The following is a 5,106-nucleotide window of genomic DNA, read 5'->3' as shown; positions in this document are numbered from 1 at the left end:
CTGTGAACTATCCCTTTAATAAGCAGGGAAGCTAATAACCCAGATACAGACTGTACTACTACAGTTCTTGTTAACTAAAATCTGTCGGAGTATGTAAACATAGTATATGTAGTCAGTGGTGCTAGTCCTATGGGTTGTGTGTTTGTGTTAGACCTGACCCTCACCATGACCATGAAGTGTTGTGCCTGAAGATTGGTCCGTGCAGTTTCTTATCATCTTCTCTCTTCTTTATGTAATGTCAGCAGACATCTCATAGGAAAGACATCATGTGCCACAGGCACAATAAATTCTGTTTTGCAAGTTGTTTCAATTAAAGTCCCACACTGTAATTCAATCAAAAGCAATAAGACTTAATATCATAGTGTAGCCACTGTGTTTTCTTCTTTCAGACAGCACTGCCTCCTGTGTGTACTGTTATGGACATCTTCAATGTTTGAATGTTTAAATTTGACCCATGGTTTAATTAAAAGCAGAGGTATTAATCTGTTGCAATGACTTTCCCTTTCTTTTTCCACCACCAATGTCTGCTTTTGGGGTTAAATACGCTGCAGCTAATAGTGACTTTCATGCAAGATCATGTTACATTTCATGACCAATTTATGCAACAAAGAAAACGAGTCTGGAAATTCTTACTGATAAAGGTCCCATGGCATTCTACTTCATGGATGCTTTAATATAGATATTAGTGGGCCCCTAACACAGTATTTGAAGACGTTCCCGAAATTCAGCCGTGGTGCAGATTACAGCCACTTTGAGCCAGTCGCACATTGAGCTTTCCCCAAACGCGCCATTTCGGTGTCTGTAGCTTTAATGCAAATGAGGAAGAGAGAGGCGGGTCCAGGAGGCGGATGGGGGTGTGGCACTGAGCAGCTTGGGGCCACGGTACCATGCCCCCTGTTGCCCCCAACACTGCGGGTGCTCTGGCGGGAGTCCTGGAGCTCTATATCTAAATGATATCATATAATATTTATTATTACGGCCTAAAGCTGTGTGCTCCTCCAGACGATATTATGAATCTCAAACGACTGCGTCGGGTTCTCCGACGCGTCTCTGGTTCTTCCACTTCCCCATCAATCTGAAGTAGACTGACCGCGACATGGAGAAGAAAGGGATTGTTGCCCGCGATTGTTGACCGCGGATGTCTCCCGCCGGAGCCTCGCTGCCCGATGCCGAGGGACCACCGCATCGGCAGCGGGCAGCGAGGCTCCGGCACATAGTTTTTTTCTTCTGATGTGTTAACGATCTTTATTCATTCATTGCGCCGGGACCGAACTGACGGGGATATTCTCTGATATTATGAATCTTAAAGACTGCGTTGGGTTCTCCGACTCTCTGGTACTTCCAGTTATCTCGGCCATGGTGTAGAAGGAATTGGGGGAAAGGAACTTTTGCTTTGACTCTCTGAAGTCCAGATTGAACGCAACATATGAGAGAAATGACATGGAGCACTTCGGGTCCATGTAATTTCTCCGAAGCTCCATTGTTCCGACCCGTGGTCGTATGCGGACTCCTCCGGCTGGACTCCTACCCTAGCTCCGCCACCGGAGGAGTCCGCATACAACCGAGAAGTCAGAACAAGGTAGCCTCGGAGAAATGACATGGATACGAATTAAAATGACAGCGGTCTACTGAAAACATCTTTCTCGAATGCCGCGGCCGCCCGTTTTTGTTGTTGCTGGTGGCGTAAAGAGGTCAGCCGGTGGCTCTACTACCACTAGTTGAAATGGGTACAGCGCCACCTATCGTACCGGGGCATGACATGTTTCGGCCAATGAATCGATTTACTCACCGCCATGTATACTCGGAAAATTGCAGTTGTCTAATTTAGGAGCATAGTCGTACTATGCCTTTAATCGGATTAGGGCGTGTTCACACCTAGGGCCCTATCTTGCATCAGGCCCAATTGACTTAATCACTGGCGCATGTGTCGTTGCTAGTTTGCAACTGGCGCAGAGCGTTCTTTTCCCTCCTGCGCCACGCATCGGTAAATTAGGGAATGATCTTGCGCCCCAAGGGCCGGTTCGGCGAAAGGAGGAGGCGTGTTCTGGCGCAAACGTTCCCTGGTGCTATTTTGCAGTTTCAGAAACCACTTGCGCCACAAACCAGGAAATACCTGGTTTAAAGTCAGTAGCGCGTCGTTCAGATGCTACTTTAATGGCGCATGCATAATGTTGCTTGTGCACCTCGCGCATACACTTTGCTTCTCTCATCTACCTAGCCACACATTCTTGGTAAATTATTTGGGAAAGAACAGCTGATACAGCGGTAATAAGTTGTACTTTTAAATCAATGTATCTGCAGACACCTTACAGCAAATGCATATTTTCTTGACACAGACATCATGTACATGCCCATAACTTTTAGGATTGATGAGTATTTGATTGTGAGAAACATTGTTTTACCGCGAGTGAGTGTTAAAAAGAATGAATGCGGGCGTGCGTGTGTGTATGTGTAAAAGAATTAATGAATGCGGGCGCGCGTGTGTGCGTCCATCTGTTTAAACACACGCAAACTAAACACGTAACACATAATACAGTCCATGGCAATGTATATTAATGGGGGAAAACATGCATATTAGGAACACAAGTCGATTACGATAATGTATACAATACTGATAAGAAACTATGTTTATAATGTACTGCGTGTATCATCAAATAGAACCACAGTTACCGCATATCATATGTGTGTTAAGTTTTTTGCCTAAAATTTATTTGAGGACCTTATTCCATTTGTGAATTAGGCCATATTATTTGGCCATAAACTGAGCCATTTGAAGTTTAAAATTCATGTGCATCTGTCTCATCGGAGACTGCAGACGCGCTGTCAAAATATCAACTCGTCAGATTAAAATGCGCTCATGGCTCTTAAAGGGGATGGGAGCTGGCACTCTCATTGGTTTATTGCACGTTACGCCCAAACCACACCTATGGGTAATAAGGCTACTTCAGACCAACCCTTTTGAGATTTGCGCCGGGTGCAAGAGTCATTTTTGCTACATAAAATGGAGCCCCTAGCGTTTTTTGTGATAGGGAAAAGTTGAGCCGACCATTTTTTCCACAAAAAAAAAGGGTGGCGCTGGCAGTGTTTTTTGTCCTAAAAGCGCCGACAGCGTTTTTTCTATCACCTAGCAATGAACCCATTCTAGACACGACGTTACTCGCCTACTACATATCCAGGCTACCCTTACATAGTTGTTACAAAATAGCAAGAAACAGGCGATTGGCACTTGCATTGGCCCTAGCTGACGACAAGGACAATCATGTACCTACACGTTTGTGGGTGCACGATATCACTTGGGGAAGGCAGCAGCAAGGTGCCTACCATAGTTTAGTCCAGGAGCTTTGTTTCGATGATGCGTGATTTGCGGCGTACTTTAGACTGAACAAATGTCAGTTTGAACAGCTGTTGCGGATCGTTGCGCCATCCATCACGAAGCTGGACACCAAGTTCAGACAGGCCATTAGCCCAGAAGAACGGCTCTGCATTTGTCTATGGTGATTTGTACTTGCTAACTTCCCTCTTTGATCTAGCCTACCATGTCATGATTATAGTGAAGTCAGTATCATTTTACAAGCTGCCCAAAACTTTACAGTAGCCTATAAGCCTAAAGTCAAATCTGAAATGCACAACCTAGATTTACAAGGGCATTTAAAATGTAAGTTAACTTAATATTTGGATACATTGTCATGCATTTAGTCTTTAAAATGTAATTGCTTGTACTGTACAGGTACTTGGCAACAGGAGAATCCTTCAGGTCTGTTGCCTTTGGCTTCAGGGTGGGTGCCAGCACTGTGGCTGGAATAGTGAACGAGGTGTGTGCGGCGATGTGGAACTCTCTCCTGGCTGATAACATGCCCAGGCCAGATGCAGCAGAGTGGAGGAAGATAGCTGCTGAGTTGAGAAACACGTCGTCATCGGAGCTCCTCCATCCAGTGGTTCTTTGTACTACAACTACAAAGGAACATTTTCTATCGTGCTCCTTGCAGATGCAAAGTACCGATTCAGTGTGGTGGATATCGGTGCCTATGGCAGGAACAGCGATGGGGGCACACTGTCGGCCTCAGCTTTTGGTACTGCCCTGCGTCAGAACACCCTGGGGATTCCTGCAGACTCCCATCTCCCAGGCGCAGAAAATCTTGGGCCAATGCCACATGTGTTCCTGGCAGATGAGGCATTTCCATTGCGCCGAAACATCATGCACCCTTACCCAGGCCACAACACTGGGGAGATGAAAGTTTTTAATTTTCGTCTTTCCCACGTACGTAGGATGGTGGAGTGTGCCTTTGGCATACTAGCATCACACTGGAGGGTGTATCAGAGGGTGCTGGGTGTGTCTCCTGAGGTAGCGAAGAACATCGTGAAGGCCACTTTGCATGCTACACAATTTTTTGCGGTGGGATGGCAACACAGGCCTACCTGGTGGAGCATCAACTGAACCATCATTAGGCCTTCAGAGTGCACCCCGGTTTGGTACCAACAATTCCACCAGAGAGAAATTTGCTGCATATTTCATGTCTCCAGCTGGGCGAGTACACTGGCAGGATCGCTGAGGCACACCAACAGCTTCTTCAAACCAACAGCTCTTTTAAGAGATACCCAAAACCACTAAAGCTATTCCATTCCATCACCATCTAACACTAACACAAACATTTCACAATGTATTTGTTACGCCCCCTGGTGGCTCGGAGTAGGACGCAACATAAGGGCAACAGGTTTGGGCAAGTGAGGGTGCAGTCACACAAAATCCAAGACAAAAGGTGAATTCAATCTAAAGTGTTTACTTACAAAAAAAGGCAACACAGGGATCAACAAGGACTGTCAGTGGCACCAAAGAAAAGAACATAACAAAACCCACCCCCCCATTGACAGGTGCTTTGCACCCAAAAAGTACAGTGGGTGGTGCTCACTCTAACCTGGGGTATTAACAACAGGTAAACCTACGTGTATGAAATATGTAAACCCCAGGGTATCTTACCTATCCTTATTGCCCCTGTGCGCACAACAAAATAATTAACAAGGGCAAAGACAAAACTAAAGTAGGCTGCTAACAACTAAAGTAATGAGGTTTAAACAAGTGTGTAATAACTAAAGACAATACACCAAACC

Source organism: Pollachius pollachius (assembly GCF_949987615.1).
Source record: "Pollachius pollachius genome assembly, chromosome: 9".
NCBI lineage: Eukaryota > Metazoa > Chordata > Actinopteri > Gadiformes > Gadidae > Pollachius > Pollachius pollachius.
The sequence above is the reverse complement of the archived record's forward strand: the minus strand, read 5'-3'. Positions refer to the sequence as shown.